A 17,996-nucleotide genomic window follows, 5' to 3' on the forward strand; every position below is an offset into this window, starting at 1 on the left:
GATTTACTCTGAGCTGTTTTTATTTTTTTCTCTCCTAGGAAGTTGTTGTTTAAGGATCCTACTTTTAGTTCAGAGGTGTATTCTAAAGGATCTTCTCCATTGCTTTTTCTCCAAAATTAATCTCTACTTGGCTTGTCTGTGTGCATTTGCATGAGGAACTGAACCATTGTTTTCATAGATAAATGAGAGACTGAGTTTTCTCAGCTCCAAAGAGAAAGGCCATTTTGCTCCTTCCAGCTGAAAGGTGACTCTCGGTGACCAAAAGTCTCGTGGGATTGTCTGTGGGGTTGACCCCTGTGAGGTGCAGCGGCCCTACAGAGAATCGTCAACAAAATTAGTTAAAAAAAGTCTCATCTGGGAAGCACATATGGGAACTGGTCACTTCCCGCTTTGGGTTCTCCTGGAGCTGCTAGACCCCTGGAAAGAGAAACTGAGACATGCAAGAAGACAGCAATGACTCACTGGTGATGCTGTGAAGTCCCATCTGTAATGAGCACACACTTCGACCCATTCCACCAAAACCCTAAGCCATAGCTCAGTTCCTCCTTTTAAGAAGAATAACAAAAAAAAAAAAAACAAACAAAAAAAAAAAAACAAGGAGAATGACCCCCTTTCAAGCACTCTGTTGGTTTTGTGTCACCGTTATTTCACAGGGTTTGTGTAAAATGGAAATGTTATGGTCTTTGTGCACATTTACATCAAGGAAAAAGAGCCCTAAGGTCAACCTGCAAACTATAGAGTTCTTAAATTCTCTTTTTCTCTATTTTCCTTTCTGCCTACTTTAAATCTGCTGTTACTTTTCTACTGAGATGAAAACCACTGTTTGGATACAACCATTGGGTTTTTTTTTTTTTTTTCTTTAGCAGGCCAATAAATTTGTATTAATATCTCATGGCTAGAGTCCTGAAGTAAAAGCTATAGGGTGTGTGTGTGTGTGTGTGTGTGTGTGTGTGTGTGTCTCTTTAAAAAGACTTTATGTTTTTGTTTTTTGTTTTCTCTCCTATGATTTGTTCCTCTTGATATAAGCTTTTCTTAGTATTTAACAGCTTGGGGTTCCTTGAAGAAGACAGAGAAGGCACCAAACTGCTTTTTGAGGAGAAACTTCTATTTCCTTATGGAACCCCAAAAGTAAAGAGACAAGTTTCCTCTCAGATCTTAAACTGCTTACTTGTATTGTGTTGTGTTGCCTGATTTGTTTTTCCAACTACAATAGATACGAAAACAGAAGTTACTATTGGATCTTTAAAATAAGAGAGAGTGCACTTTAGAAATTTAAAGAAATGTCTTCAAAAAAAAAAAGTGTACTGTAAAAGCATGGTCTAGCCTCACAATAATTTTTTTGGAGGCCCAGATACAGTATGGACTGCCCAGAGTGGAGGTCTAGTTAAAAGATGGAGACTAAAATTAAAACTACATATCTAAATAAAATTGGTCTCCTTATACAATCCTATGATAAATTATATAATTTTAATGTAATTAACAATTAAATCCATTTTAATTTTCCTCTGGCACACCAGACTTTCTCCCTGTACTTTGAGATAAATTTTGCTATCTGATTTATAACCTAAGAGTTGCTTCTTTTAATATGCTAATTTAGGACTATTTAGCTGACAACTGCCTAGGTTAATGGAACAGGTTATCACGAATTTGAAAGTCTAAATGCTCCAATTAAAAGACACAGACTGGCAAATTGGATAAAGAGTCAAGACCCATCACTGTGCTATATTCAGGACACCCATCTCATGTGCAGAGACACACATATACTCAAAATAAAGGGATGGAGGAAGAGCTATCAAGAAAATGGAAAACAAAAACAGGCAGGGGTTCCAATCCTAGTCTCTGATAAAACAGACTTTAAACCAACAAAGATCAAAAGAGGCAAAGAAGGCCATTACATAATGGTAAAGGAATCAATTCAACAAGAAGAGCTAACTATCCTAAACATATATGCACCCAATACAGGAGCACCCAGATTCATAAAGCAACTCCTTAGAGACTTACAAAGAGAATTAGACTACCACACAATAATAATGGAAGACTTTAACACCCCACTGTCAACATTACACAGATCAATGAGACAGAAAGTTAACAAGAATATCTAGGAATTGAACTCAGCTCTGCACCAAGTGGACCTAGTAGACATCTACAGAACTCTCCACCCCAAATCAATAGAATATTCATTCTTCTTAGCACCACATCACACTTATTCCAAAATTGACCACATAGTTGGAAATAAAGCACTCCTCAGCAAATGTAAAAGAACAGAAATTATAACAAACTGTCTCTCAGACCACAGTGCAATCAAACTAGAACTCAGGATTAAGAAACTCACTCAAAACCACTCAACTACATGGAAACTGAACAACCTGTTCCTGAATGACTACTGGGTACATAATGAAACGAAGGCACAAATAAAGATGTTATTGGAAAACAATGAGAAGAAAGATACAACATACCAGAATCTCTGGGACACATGTAAAGCAGTGTGTAGAGGGAAATTTGTAGTATTAAATGCCCACAAGAGAAAGCAGGAAAGATTTAAAATTGACACCCTAACATCACAATTAAAAGAACCAGAGAAGCAAGAGCAAACACATTCAAAAGCTAGCAGAAGGTAAGAAATAACTAAGATCAGAACAAAACTGCAGGAGATAGAGACACAAAAAAACCTTCAAAATATCAATGAATCCAGGAGCTGGCTTTTTGAAAAGACAAACAAAATTGATAGACTGCTAGCAAGACTAATACAGAAGAAAAGAGAAGAATAAAATAGACACAATAAAAAATGATAAAAGAGATATCACCACCAATCCCACAGATATACAAACTACCATCAGAGAATACTATAAACACTTCTACGCAAATAAACTAGAAAACCTAGAAGAAATGGATAAATTCCTGGACACATACAAACTCCCAAGACTAAACCAGGAAGAAGCTGAATTCCTGAATAGACCAATAACAGACTCTGAAGTTGAGGCAATAATTAATAGCCTACCAACCAAAAAAGTCCAGGACCAGATGGATTCACAGCCAAATTCTACCAGAGGTACAAGGAAGAGCTGTTACTATTTCTTCTGAAACTATTCCAATCAATAGAAAAAGAAGGAATCCTCCCTAACTCATTTTATGAGGCCAACATCATCTTGTTACCAAAGCCTGGCAGAGACACAACAAAAAAAGAGAATTTTAGACCAATATCCCTGATGAACATCAATGCAAAAATCCTCAATAAAATACTGGCAAACCTAATGCAGCAGCACATCAAAAACCTTATCCACCATGATCAAGCGGGCTTTATCCCTGGAATGCAGGGCTGGTTCAACATATGCAAATCAATAAATGTAATCCAGCATATAAACAGAACCAAAGACAAAAACCACATGATTATCTCAATAGATGCAGAAAAGGCCTTGGACAAAATTCAACAGCCCTTCATGCTAAAAACTCTTCATAAATTCGGTATTGATGGGGTGTATCTCAAGATAATAAGAGCTATTTATGACAAACCCACAGCCAATATCATACTGAATGGGCAAAAACTAGAAGCATTCCCTTTGAAAACTGGCACAAGACAGGGATACCCTCTCTTACCACTCCTATTCAACATAGTGTTGGAAGTTCTTGCCAGGGCAATCAGGCAGGAGAAAGAAATAAAGGGTATTCAATTAGGAAAAGAGGAAATCAAATTGTCCCTGTTTGCAAATGACATGATTGTATATTTAGAAAACCCCATCGTCTCAGCCCAAAATCTTAAGTTGATAAGCAACTTCAGCAAAGTCCCAGGATACAAAATCAAGGTGCAAAAATCACAAGCATTCTTACACACCAATAACTGACAGAGAGCCAAATCATGAGTGAAATCCCATTCACAATTGCTTCAAATAGAATAAAATACCTAGAAATACAACTTACAAGGGATGTGAAGGACCTCTTCAAGAAGAACTACAAACCGCTGCTCAACGAAATAAAAGAGGACACAAACAAATGGAAGAACATTCCATGCTCATGGATAGGAAGAATCAATATAATGAAAATGGTCATACTGCCCAAGGTAATTTATAGATCCAATGCCATCCCCATCAAGCTACAAATGAATTTCTTCACAGAATTGGAAAAAACTAAAGTTCATATGGAACCAAAAAAGAGCCCACATTGCCAAAACAATGCTAAGGCAAAAGAACAAAGCTGGAGGCATCACGCTACCTGACCTCAAACTATACTACAAGACTACAGTAACCAAAACAGCATGGTACTGGTACCACAACAGAGATATAGAACAATGGAACAGAACAGATCCCTCAGAAATAATGCCACACATCTACAGCCATCTGATCTTTCACAAACCTGAGAAAAACAAGAAATGGGGAAAGGATTCCCTATTTAATAAATGGTCCTGGGAAAATGGGCTAGCCATATGCAGAAAGCTGAAATTGGATCCCTTCCTTACACCTTATACAAAAATTAATTCAAGATGGATTAAAGACTTAAATGTTAGACCTAAAACTATAAAACCCCTAGAAGAAAACCTAGGTAATACCATTCAGGACATAGGCATGGGCAAGGACTTCATGTCGAAAACATCAAAAGCAATGGCAACAAAACCAAAATTGCCTAATGAGATCTAATTAAACTAAAGAGCTTCTGCACAGCAAAAGAAACTACCATCAGTGTGAACAGGCAACCTACAGAATGGGAGAAACTTTTTGCAATCTACTCATCTGACAAAGGGCTATTATCCAGAACCTGCAAAGAACTCAAACAAATTTACAAGAAAAAAACACCCCATCAAAAGGTGGGCAAAGGATATGAACAGGCACTTCTCAAAAGAAGACATTTATGCAACCAACAGACACATGAAAAATTCTCATCATCACTGGCCATCAGAGAAGTGCAAATCAAAACCACAATGAGATACCATCTCACACCAGTTAGAATGGCAATCATTGAAAAGTCAGGAAACAACAAGTGCTGGAGAGGATGTGGAGAAATAGGAACACTTTTACACTGTTGGTGGGACTGTAAACTAGTTCAACCATTGTGGAAGACAGTGTGGCGATTCCTCAAGGACCTAGAACAGTTTGACCCAGCGATCCCATTACTGGGCATATACCCAAAGCCTTATAGATCACGCTACTACAAAGACACATGCACACGTATGTTTACTTCAGCACTATTCACAATAGCAAGGACTTGGAACCAACCCAAATGTCCATCAATGACAGACTGGATTAAGAAAATGTGGCACATATACACCATGGAATACTATGCAGCCATAAAAAAGGGTTCATGTCCTTTGTAGGGCCATGGATGCAGCTGGAAACCATCATTCTCAGCAAGCTATCACAAGAACAGAAAACCAACCACCACATGTTCTCACTCATAGGTGGGAACTGAACAATGAGAACACTTGGACACAGGGCTGGTAACATCGCATACTGGGGCCTGTCATGGGGTGTGGTGAGGGGGAGGGATAACATTAGGAGATAGATATACCTTATGTAAATGACGAGTAAATGGGTACAGCACACCAACATGGCACATGTATACATATGTAACAAACCTGCACGTTGTGCACATGTACCATAGAAGTTAAAGTATTATAATAATAAAAGAATGTGAAAGTCTAAGAGAGGAAGAAAAAGAGATCTTATGAAATCTACAAGATGGACTTCTGTGTGCCTAATACATCTAAGTTTTTATGTGTTATGTATACAATGTTTTACTACTAAAAATACATAAAAGAGCTCTAATTAATTGGCTTGAAGAAAAATAAAAGCGATTAAATCAAATATAAAAAAAGACTAGTCAAGTGCTTTTACAAGTTCATGTGACTTAAGGAAAATCTTTAAGCTGGCTTTAAAATTATTGAAATAACATTAGAAATGTCTTAAGAATTGTTAGCATTTTTGTTTGTACTTATTGATCAAATGGTTTCATGCTAATCCCTGCAGAATACTATAAGATTTGCCATAAGGGTTATAAAACTATAAACACAGCCTAAAACAGAATGATCTTTGCTTGTATAATTTTTGATAAATAAGACATGTAATATTGTTGGTTTAATGAAGACAGCTGAATCCTGAGTTATTGGCAAAAACAACCTTATATTTAACCATAAGTTTCCTTACTTAAGTAAACTCCTGAAATTCATAGTTTATAACATTGGTTAACAGGGTATTACTGTAAATAATGACTCACAGGTTTTCTAAATAATCTAGATAAACTATTAAATAAATTAATCAAGTAAATGTAAGGCAGCAAATGCTTGTAAACAAACTTGTCATATAATTTATGATCTAAGGTTATTAATAGATATTAAGTGTTTGGGTAATTTTCCAATTTAAAAATTATAGGAAAACATTTTTAATATTCTTATTAAAAGGTAAATATCTTTGTCTAATTTGAAGCCTATTTAAAGGTTATGTATAAAACAAGGTAAAAGGAACAAGGATATAAGAGATGTAAAGAAAGTTATTGATATAAATTTATATTTTTGTGGTCAGGCACAGTGGCTTATGCCTGTAATAGGAGCATTTGGGAGGCCAACACGGGCAGATTGCTTGAGGCCAGGAGTTGGAGACCAGCCTGGGCAACACAGCAAAACTCTGTCTCTACTAAAAATATTGATACAAAAATTAGCCATGCATGGTGGTGCACACCTCTAATCCCAGCTACACAGGAGGCAGAGGTTGTAGTGAGCCAGGATTGCGTCATTGAACTCCAGCCTGGGCAACAGAGTGAGACTGTTTCAAGAAGAACTCCAGGCCGGGCATGGTGGCTCATGCCACTTTGGGAGGCCAAGGTCGGGGATCACTTGAAGTCGGGAGCTTGAAACCAGCCAGGCCAACATGGTGAAACCCCTTCTCTACTAAAAATGCAAAAATTAGCTGGGCGTGGTCGTGGGTGCCTGTAATCCCAGCTACTTGGGGGGCTAAAACAAGAGAATTGCTTAAACTTAGCAGGCAGAGGTTGCAGTGAACCAAGATCAGCCGCTACACTCCAGCCTGGGCAACAGAGACTCTATCTCAAAAAAAAAAAAAAAAAAAAAAAAAAAGAAAGAAAGAAAGAAAGAAAGAGAAAGAAAAAGAAACTCCCCCCCCCCGCCCAAAAAAAAGAGGTATTAAAAGAAAAAAAAATACAAGTAAAAAGGAAAGTGATTTTCTATGAGAAAGAATGTTGTATAGTGAATTTTTGTCCTAAAATAAAATAACTGGGTTGCTCAAGAAAAAGGAATATTTAGGACAAACCAGGAAGTCCAAGCATGTTATAAATGATCTAAGTCATGGTAAGATTGGTAAAAAGGGAACTTATATAAATGTTATGTGATTAATTGTCTTTAAGTAAAGGAAATTATAATAGGTTTCCTAAAATTGAACTTTGATATTAAAATAAAACACTAATATAGAGCTAAAAGATTTGGTTAAAACAAGATTTTATTAAAATATTGACTTACTCTTAATGCAAGAACTTTTCAATTTTTAGATTCTATAATCTATAATCCGTTTCTTCGAAATTCTTCAGATTGATATCTCTGAAGTTCAGCTCCTTCTCTTTTAAAAAGGCTTTGGATGATAACTCTCTCCTTCACTTTTTGTTAGCTCCTATAATGTTTTATTAATTAGTAATCTAAAATAAGGGAGAAGAATTTCAAAAAACAGGCAAGTAAAATATTTTTGGGGGGCCTGCCTTTTAATTATGCAGACCTGTTATATCTCTGTCTTTATATGTGTCACATGAAAGTGATATTTCACTACCAAACTTCATGAAAGATCTCTAATCAAGTATCTTTTTAAAAAAAAATTAAGTGCTTGTTAGACTCAGATACCTTTTAATTCACATAACCCTGGTAAGATTTGATAAAATTAATTTGATAAATATAATTTAAAGTCTCTGTTCAGTAATTAAAAATTTTAAAGACATGTTATGTTAAATTATCTCTCTTTTTTTTTTCCTCTGAGCATTTGGGTTACTAAGTTAAAATAATGGGAAAATAAAACAAAGTTTTACAAAACACAAAGATGTTGATTTTGCTAAAAAAAAAAAAAGAAAAGAAAGAAAGTACGTTTTTTTTTTTTTTATGTTAAACTATTTGAGTTACTTTAAAATGAAGGAAAAATTAAACAGATAAAACTAAACGAATAAAAAGAACAAGGAAGACAGGGCAACAAAAGTTAACTCTGAGACATGTGGTTCCCAATAAGATAGTCAATATGGGGACAGGGCAAAACCAAATAACTATTTTTTTATTATTATTATACTTTAAGTTCTAGGGTACATGTACACAACGTGCAGGTTTATTACATATGTATACATGTGCCATGTTGGTGTGGTGCACCCACTAACTCATCATATACATTAGGTATATCTCCTAATACTATCCCTCCTCCCTCCCCCGACCCCACGGCAGGTCCCAGTGAGTGATTTTCCCCACCCTGTGTCCAAGTGTTCTCATTGTTCAATTCCCACCTATGAGTGAGAACATGTGGTGGTTGGTTTTCTGTTCTTGTGATAGTTTGCTGAGAATGATGGTTTCCAGCTGCATCCATGGCCCTACAAAGGACATGAACTCATCCTTTTTTATGGCTGCATAGTATTCCATGGTGTATATGTGCCACATTTTCTTAATCCAGTCTGTCACTGATGGACATTTGGGTTGGTTCCAAGTCCTTGCTATTGTGAATAGTGCTGAAGTAAACATATGTGTGCATGTGTCTTTGTAGTAGCGTGATCTATAAGGCTTTGGGTATATGCCCAGTAATGGGATCGCTGGGTCAAACTGTTCTAGGTCCTTGAGGAATCGCCACACTGTCTTCCACAATGGTTGAACTAGTTTACAGTCCCACCAACAGTGTAAAAGTGTTCCTATTTCTCCACATCCTCTCCAGCACTTGTTGTTTCCTGACATTTTAATGATCGCTGTTCTAACTGGTGTGAGATGGTACCTCATTGTGGTTTTGATTTGCATATCTCTGATGGCCAGTGATGATGAGAATTTTTCATGTGTCTGTTGGCTGCATAAATGTCTTATTTTGAGAAGTGTCTGTTCATATCCTTCGCCCACCTTTTGATGGGATTATTTGATTTTTTTCTTGTAAATTTGTTTGAGTTCTTTGTAGATTCTGGATATTAGCCCTTTGTCAGATGGGTAGATTACAAAAAGTTTCTCCCATTCTGTAGGTCGCCTGTTCACTCTGATGATAGTTTCTTTTGCTGTGCAGAAGCTCTTTAGTTTAATTAGATCCCATTAGTCAATTTTGGCTTTTGTTGTCATTGCTTTTGGTGTTTTAGTCATGAAGTCCTTGCCCATGCCTATGTCCTGAATGGTATTACCTAGGTTTTCTTCTAGGGTTTTTATGGTTTTAGGTCTAACATTTAAGTCTTTAATCCAACTTGATTTAATTTTTGTATAAGGTGTAAAGAAGGGATCCAGTTTCAGCTTTCTACATATGGCTAACCTGTTTTCCCAGCACCATTTATTAAATAGGGTTACCTTTCCCCATTTCTTGTTTTTTTTTTTTTTTTTTTTTTTTTTTTTTTTTCAGGTTTTTGAAAGATCAGATGGCTGTAGATGTGTGATATTATTTCTGAGGGCTCTATTCTTTTCCATTGGTCTATATCTCTGTTTTGGTACCAGTACCATGCTGTTTTGGTTACTGTAGCCTTGTAGTATAGTTTAAAGTTGGGTAGTGTGATGCCTCCAGCTTTGTTCTTTGGGCTTAGGATTGTCTTGGCAATGTGGGCTCTTTTTTGGTTCCATATGAACTTGAAAGTAGTTTTTTTCCAATTCTGTGAAGACATTCATTGGTAGCTTGATGGGGATGGCATTGAATCTATGAATTACCTTGGGCAGTATGGCCATTTTAACAATATTGTTTCTTCTTATTCATGAGCATGAAATGATCTTCCATTTGTTTGTGTCCTCTTTTATTTCGTTGAGCAGTGGTTTGTAGTTCTTCTTGAAGAGGTCCTTCACATCCCTTGTAAGTTGTATTTCTAGGTATTTTATTCTCTTTGAAGCAGTTGTGAATGGGATTTCACTCATGATTTGGCTCTCTGTTATTGGTGTATAGGGATCCTTGTGATTTTTGCACATTTATTTTGTATCCTGGGACTTTGCTGAAGTTGCTTATCAACTTAAGATTTTGGGCTGAGACGATGGGGTTTTCTAAACATACAATCATGTCATTTGCAAACAGGGACAATTTGATTTCCTCTTTTCCTAATTGAATACCCTTTATTTCTTTCTCCTGCCTGATTGCCTGGCCAGAGCTTCCAAGATTATGTTTAATGAGAGTGGTGAGAGAGGGCATCCCTGTCTTGTGCCAGTTTTCAAAGGGAATGCTTCCATTTTTTTGGCCATTCAGTATGATATTGGCTGTGGGTTTGTCATAAATAGCTCTTATTATCTTGAGATACGTCCAGTCAATACCCAGTTTACTGGGAGTTTTTAGTATGAAGGGCTGTTGAATTTTGTCCAAGGCCTTTTCTGCATCTATTGAGATAATCATGTGGTTTTTGTCTTTGGTTCTGTTTATATGATGGATTATGTTTATTGATGTGCTTATGTTGAACCAGCCTTGCATCCCAGGGACGAAGCCAACTTGATCATGGTGGATAAGGTTTTTGATGTGCTGCTGCATTAGGTTTGCCAGTATTTTATTGAGGATTTTTGCATTGATGTTCATCAGGGATATTGGTCTAAAATATCTTTTTTTGTTGTGTCTCTGCCAGTTTTTCGTATCAGGATGATGTTGGCCTCATAAAATGAGTTAGTGAGGATTCCTTCTTTTTCTATTGATTGGAATAGTTTCAGAAGGAATAGTAACAGCTCTAGAATTTGGCTGTGAATCCATCTGGTCCTGGACTTTTTTTGGTTGGTAGGCTATTAATTATTGCCTCAATTTCAGAGCCTGTTATTGGTCTATTTTGGGATTCAACTTCTTCCTGGTTTAGTCTTGGGAGGGTGTATGTGTCCAGGAATTTATCCATTTCTTCTTAGATTTTCTAGTTTATTTGTGTAGATGTGTTTATAGTATTCTCTGATGGTAGTTTGTATTTCTGTGGGATTGGTGGTGATATCCCCTGTATCATTTTTTATTGTGTCCATTTGATTCTTCTCTGTTTTCTTCTTTATTAGTCTTGCTAGTGGTCTATCAATTTTATTGGTCTTTTCAAAAAGCCAGCTCCTGGATTCATTGATATTTTGAAGGCTTTTTGTGTTTCTGTCTCCTTCAGTTTGCTCTGATCTTAGTTATTTCTTCCCTTATGTTAGCTTTTTAATGTGTTTGCTATTGCTTCTCTAGTTCTTTTCATTGTAATGTTAGGGTGTGAATTTTAGATATTTCCTGCTTTCTCTTGTGGGCGTTTAATACTACAAATTTCCCTCTACACACTGCTTTACATGTGTCCCAGAGATTCTGGTATGTTGTATCTTTGTTCTCATTGGTTTCCAATAACATCTTTATTTCTGCCTCCATTTCATTATGTAACCAGTAGTCATTCAGGAGCAGGTTGTTCAATTTCCATATAGTTGAGTGGTTTTGAATGAGTTTCTTAATTCTGAGTTCTAGTTTGATTGCACTGTGGTCTGAGAGACAGTTTGTTATAATTTCTGTTCTTTTACATTTGCTGAGGAGTGCTTCCAACTATGTGGTCAATTTTGGAATAAGTGCGATGTCATGCTGAGAAGAATGTATATTCTGTTGATTTGGGGTGGAGAGTTCTGTAGATGTCTATTAGGTCCACTTGGTGCAGAGCTGAGTTCAATTCCTGGATATTCTTGTTAACTTTCTGTCTCATTGATCTGTCTAATGTTGACAGTGGGGTGTTAAAATCTCCCATTATTGTTGTGTTGTGGTCTATTTCTCTTTGTAGGTATCTAAGGACTTGCTTTATGAATCTAGGTACTCATATATTAGGTGCATTCATATTTAGGGTAGTTAGCTCTTCTTGTTGAATTTATCCCCTTACCATTATGTAATGGCCTTCTTTGTCTCTTTTGATCTTTGTTGGTTTAAAGTTTCTTTTATCAGAGACTAGGATTGCAACTCCTGCTTTTTTTTGTTCTCCATTTGTTTGGTAGACCTTCCTCCATCCCTTTATTTTGAGCATATGTATATCTCTGCACATGAGATGAGTCTCCTGAATACAGCACACTGATGGGTCTTGACTCTTTATCCAATTTGCCAGTCTGTGTCTTTTAATTGGAGCATTTAGCCCATTTACATTTAAGGTTAGTATTTTTATGTGTCAATTTGATCCTGTCATTGTCACATTAGCTGGTTATTTTGCTCATTAGTTGATGCAGTTTTTTCCTAGCATCGATGGTCTTTACAATTTGGCATGTTTTTTTCAGTGGCTGGTACTGGTTGTTCCTTTCTATGTTTAGTGCTTCTTTCAGCCGCTCTTGTAAGGCAGGCCTGGTGGTGACAAAATCTCTCAGCATTTGCTTGTCTGTAAAGGATTTTATTTCTCCTTCACTTACGAAGCTTAATTTGTCTAGATAGGAAATTCTGGGTTGAAAATTCTTTTCTTTAAGAATGTTGAATATTGGCCTCCACTCTCTTTTGGCTTGTAGAGTTTCTGCCGAGAGATCCACTGTTAGTCTGATGGGCTTCCCTTTGTGGGTAACCTGACCTTTCTCTCTGGCTGCCCTTAACATTTTTTCCTTCATTTGAACTTTGGTGAATCTGACAATTATGCATGTTGGAGCTGCTCTTCTCGAGGAGTATCTTTGTGGTCCTGTCTGTTTTCCTGAATTTGAATGTTGGCCTGCCTTGCTAGGTTGGGGATGTTCTCCTGGATAATACCCTGAAGAGTGTTTTCCAACTTGGTTCCATTCTCCCCGTCACTTTCAGGTACACCTAATCAGATGTAGATTTGGTCTTTTCACATAGTCCCATATTTCTTGGAGGCAGTGTTCATTTCTTTTTACTCTTTTTTTCTTAACTTCTCTTCTTGCATCATTTCATTCATTTGATCTTCAGTCATTGATACCCTTTCTTCCAGTTGATCGAATCAGCTCCTGAAGGTTGGGTATGCATCATGTCGTTCTCATGCCATGGTTTGCAGCTCCATCAGGTCATTTAAGGTCTTCTCTGTGCTGTTTATTCTAGTTAGCCATTCATCTAATTTTTTTTTCCAAGGTTTTTAACTTCTTTGTGATGGGTTCAAACATCCTCCTTTAGCTCGGAGAAGTTTTTTATTACTGATTGTCTGAGGCCGTCTTCTCTCAACTCATCAAAGTCATTCTCCATCCAGCTTTGTTCCGTTGCTAGCAAGGAGTTGTGTTCCTTTGGAGAAGAAGAGGCACTCTGATTTTTAGAGTTTTCAGTTTTTCTGCTCTCGTTTCTCCCCATCTTTGTGGTTTTATCTACCTTTGGTCTTTGATGATCGTGATGTACAGATGAGGTTTCAGTTGTGGATGTCCTTTCTGTTTGTTAGTTTTCCTTCTAACAGTCAGGACCCTCATCTGCAGGTCTGTTGGAGTTTGCTGGAGGTCCACTCCAGACCATTTGCCTGGCTATCATCAGTGGTGACTGCAGAACAGCAAATACTGCAGAACAGCAAATGTGGCTACCTGATCCTTCCTCTGGAAGCTTCATCTCAGAGGGGCACCTGGCCATATGAGGTGTCAGTTGGCCCCTACCAGGAGGTGCCTCTCAGTTAGGCTACTTGGGGGTCAGGGACCCACTTGAAGAGGCAGTCCGTCCATTCTCAGATCTCAAACTCCATGCTGGGAGAACCACTACTCTCTTCAAAGCTGTCAGACAGAGACATTTAAGTCTGCAGCAGTTTATGCTGCCTTTTGTTCCATTATGCCCTGCACCCAGAGGTGGAATCTACAGAGGCAGGCAGGCCTCCTTGAGCTGTGGTGGGCTGCACCCAGGTCAAGCTTTCCAGCTGCTTTGTTTACCTTCTCAGGCCTCAGCAATGGTGGATGCCCCTCCCCCAGCCTCGCTGCCACCTTGCATTTCGATCTCAGACTGCTGTGCTAGCAGTGAGTGAGGCTCCGTGGGCGTGGGACTCTCTGAGCTGGGCGTAGGATATAATCTTCTGGTGTGCTGTTTGCTAAGACCGTTGGAAAAGCGTAGTATTAGGGTGGGAGTGTCCCAATTTTCCAGGTACCATTTGTCATGGCTTCCTTTGGCTAGGAAAGGGAATTCCTCGACCTCTTGCACTTCTCGGGTGAGGCAATACTGCCCCCCCCCCCCCACTTTGGCTCTTGCTCCGTGGGCTGCACCCACTGTCCGACAAGCCCCAGTGAGATGAACCCAGTACCTCCGTTGTAAATGCAGAAATCACCATCTTCTGCGTTGCTCACTCTGGGAGCTGTAAACGGGCTGTTCCTATTCGGCCATCTTGGAACCTCCCTCCAAAACCAAATAACTATTCAAGCCAGAGGGAATAATGCAAAGAAATTGTTCCATTTTGTAGATTGGTATCATCAGTTTCTTAAAATATCTATGTAGTGGATTGTAAAAATAACCATTTTAAGATTGGAATTCTTAATTTTATATGTTACAGAATGTAAGGACTTATTTGGGTTGAGGCAGGAGCCACAGCTTACTATTGAATAATCATTGAGGAGTATATGTGATCCAAATGCACAGGAGGTTATTCCTGAGAGAGCAATCAGCCTAGTGGACCAGACAAATATCACTGTGAGGTCTGTTTGCCCTGAAATGGGAACTCCCCAATTCTCCCTCCAAAATACCAAGTGAAGCACCCCAGATGAAGCAGTTAATATGCTTCATATGCAAGCCATGTGGGACTGGCTTTATAATAACCAGGATATCCTCCAACCAAAAATACCTATTATCCAGGTCATGGTAAATTTTGGGGTGAAAGGGACCCCTTTTACATGGGCCTTTCAGAAGGCTTATCAAATTTGCTATCCCTCATGGGTATTACAGATGCAACTCCCTGCTGGGAACCCAAACCTTTTTCCACCAGAAAAGGTAAAATGGCCCAGGGAGAAGAAGAAATTTCCTGTGACCAGAACATAAAAAATTGCAAGTTAAAAAAATTATGAAATTTAAAATGTTTAAACAGGCTTTATGTAAGGTAGTTGTAACCCCTTTATCTAAATGTCTTATGAAAATGGGTATTATATCAAACAGGGGGTTGTTTCCCCTATCTAGTACAAACTAGTATAAACCTGAAGAGAAATATTAATCTAGTATAAACCTGAAGTATTATCTAGTATAAACCTAAAGAGAAATATTAATCAGACATGCAAAATGGGAACTAGTAAGATCACCTGAGTCTACAAAGTATAGGGTAGAAGCTGAAATATGAAGCTCCACTTCATACCCCTTTGTGGAGCATTTACTGGGGCTGAGGGCAATAAACTATGAGTAGTACTTCCCAATGGCGATGACTGGACTAGAAAATTTCCACTTGAGGGCCATTTACTGCCCTGCTATATGATGTTAATTGAAGCTAACCCTATGCTAATAGAAATAATGGTGCCCCAAAGAGTTCTGTGATAAAATAAAAATGGTTTACATAGGATCTTGCTACCTAGAGATACAAGGAGGAGATACTCGTAAGCAGGGAGCCTCTTCCATAGGAAAATTTCTGTGTGAGGAGCTGCTAGATTCTAGATTCTACAGTGCCTCATAGACAGCTCCCATGAGCTGTTTGGCTTGTGAATGGCATTTCCAAGGTAAAAAAAATCTTGTTTGAAAGTGTTGTTCTGGTTAAAGAAGGGTCAAGAAAATCTTTTTCCTTTGCATTGTTTGGGTGAAGTATGTTTTTGTAAGCAAATTTACCATCCTCTCTTAGTTCTCTAAAATTCGACTGTGATTTTATGACAATATAGTTATTTGCATAAGTTCAATAAGAGTCTTTTAAACAGAACAATTGGAGACACTGATTCCTTTACCAAGACTTTAACTAAAATAGTATATTTTTAGGTAAAGTTCCAACAAAGCTAACTTTATGGCCAATTAATTATTGCTGCATTTTATGCAAATAATCAGGCCAAGTATAATAAGCCCAAAACTTGTTTTGCACACAATTTAGTCTTACTATAATTTCTCTTTAATAGAAAAGGAAGGCTAGAGAAAGAGAAATTGTTTCAGAGGAAAAGTGTAACACTTGATAATAGATTTCAGCCCTAACTTTTGTTTTTTTGAGTGCAGATCGAATCATTATTTCTTGGCTACAATAATCCTCTAGAGAGTACCCCAGTTTATAATTTTTCTTCATATTTTTAGTTGATGCCCTACTGGAATAGGTTTCTTTTTCTGTTCCAACATACAATTATTCTTTTGATTGTCAAAATATAAATGTTATTTATTTCTTCTTGTTTTACTTCCAAGGAAACCAAAATTATGGTATTCTGAAGACCAGAGATGCTAATCTCCCTTACTTGGCATCCCACTGGCCCAGATCTGTTTTTCACTGAGAATGCTCTGCTCCTAAAACTATACAAGCACTCTACCTCTAGGCCCAGGGACTATCATGGAAGAGAATCTAAGGGCCAGTTTTGAGGGATAGAATTAGGTAAAGGTAAGACCCTCCAAATCAAGAAGGCTAGTAAAACAAGCCTAAGCTATTATGTGTCACTTTTGCATCTACCCCAACCATAAAGAATTTTCTGCTTCCTGTAAAATTAAATGAAAATATTTATTGATGGGATAAAGATATCTTATAACAAAGCCTTCTGGGTATAATACTCCCAGTTATGAGTTTGCTAAGATCGATCTATCTAAATTTTTTTTTTTCAGAACAGTGCTTATTTTGTTTTTTGTTTGTTTTTTTTTTTGTTTTTGTTTTGAGACAGAGTCTCACTCTGTCACCCAGGCTGGAGTGCAGTGGCCGATCTTGTCTCACTGCAACCTCTGCCTCTCGGGTTCAAGCAATTCTTATGCCTCAAGCCTCCTGAGTAGCTGGGATTACAGGCATGTGCCACAACGCCTGGCTTATGTTTGTATGCTTATGTTTTGTATAGCAAATTACTGTAAGTTTGTAACTAAAACAAGCTTACAGTAGCTTAATACGTAGAAGTTAAAAATAAATTAGTTTTGTAACTTTGCCTTTTGGTTTTTGTTTGTTGGCTTTTTACTTAAAAATAATAATTTTAAGAGGTACTGTATGCCTGTCCACATCCATTCCTATCTGGCCTAGAACAATTAGTTAGCTATAAGTCTTTTGATTCTTAAGGCCCTTGGCTGTAGGGAGTCCCACTGAGGGACAAGATGGACCTGGGGCAGGCAGCCATGCCACCCTGGCCACCACTATGGGACAAAATAAAGATTTGCTGGCCTTTGATGTTGCCTCTGGCAAATCTTGGCCAGATGGGGGAAAATGTAAACCAAAAATTAAATTCTAAGGACTCCCAACCATCTGAATGGGTTTTCTCCTTGACAAGGTTACTCTTTTAAAAGTTAACCTGAGAGGCTGGGTATAGTGGCTCATGCCTGTAATCCCAGCACTTTGGGAGGCCCAGGTGGGCGGATCACCTGAGTTTGGGAGTTTGAAACCAGCCTGACCAACATGGAGAAACACCGTTTTTATTAAAAATAAAAAATTAGCCGAGCATGGTGGCACATGCCTGTAATCCCAGCTACTTGGGAGGCTGAGGCAGGAGAATCGCCTGAACCTGGGAGGCAGAGGTTGCGGTAAGCTGAGATCGCACCATTGCACTCCAGCATGGGCAACAAGAGTGAAACTCCATCTAAAAAAAAAAAAAAAAATTCCCTTGAGAGACTGTTTCAGGCCATGATGGGAAGTGGGGATCAGACATACCTCATTATACCTCTCCAGCATTAACATCAACACAGATCTTTAAGTCTGATAAGAATCATTTACAATCTATTCTCTCTGAAGCCTGCTACCTGGAGGCCTCATCTGCATAATTAAACTTTGGTCTCTACAACCCCTTATCTTAACCCAGACATTTCTTTCTATTGATCCCAGGTCTTTACATAAACTCAACCAATTGTTAACCAGAAAAATTTTAAATCTGCCTATAAGTTGGAAGC

At 37.9% G+C, this 17,996-nt stretch overlaps 1 long non-coding RNA gene across 6 annotated transcripts in view; it reads left to right on the forward strand.

Annotated features, from left to right (window-relative positions):
* Positions 1-17,046, forward strand: part of LOC119622509 (uncharacterized) — a 56,214-nt gene extending 39,168 nt beyond the window's left edge. For all 6 annotated transcript variants that reach the window (XR_012093359.1, XR_005239128.2, XR_012093361.1 and 3 more), the window contains one exon: positions 39-17,046. This is a non-coding gene — a long non-coding RNA (uncharacterized lncRNA). The remainder of the gene's footprint in view (positions 1-38) is intronic.
* The last annotated feature ends 950 nt before the right edge of the window (positions 17,047-17,996 follow it).

The sequence above is a fragment of the Chlorocebus sabaeus genome, chromosome 7 (assembly GCF_047675955.1).
Source record: "Chlorocebus sabaeus isolate Y175 chromosome 7, mChlSab1.0.hap1, whole genome shotgun sequence".
NCBI lineage: Eukaryota > Metazoa > Chordata > Mammalia > Primates > Cercopithecidae > Chlorocebus > Chlorocebus sabaeus.